Source organism: Cryptotermes secundus, unplaced genomic scaffold (assembly GCF_002891405.2).
Source record: "Cryptotermes secundus unplaced genomic scaffold, Csec_1.0 scaffold8038, whole genome shotgun sequence".
Lineage (NCBI taxonomy): Eukaryota > Metazoa > Arthropoda > Insecta > Blattodea > Kalotermitidae > Cryptotermes > Cryptotermes secundus.
The window spans coordinates 1-246 of NW_019739700.1; positions in this window are offsets into that span (position 1 = coordinate 1).

Below are 246 nucleotides of genomic sequence, written 5' to 3' on the forward strand. Positions count from 1 at the left end.
CAGAACCCTGAGAAATTAAAGAGTGCTACGATAACAAAGAGAAGAAAAGGGACGGGCATATACTTTACTGGCATAAAAGTGTTCAACAATCTGCCACAAAGTATTAAAAACTTGGGCAATGATACTAAAAAGTTTAAATCAGAGTTAAAGAATTATCTACATGCTCATTCCTTCTACTCTTTAGATGAATACTTCAATGTAAATAGAGAATGATGTAAAATTAAGTTATATTAATTTTTAAGCTAA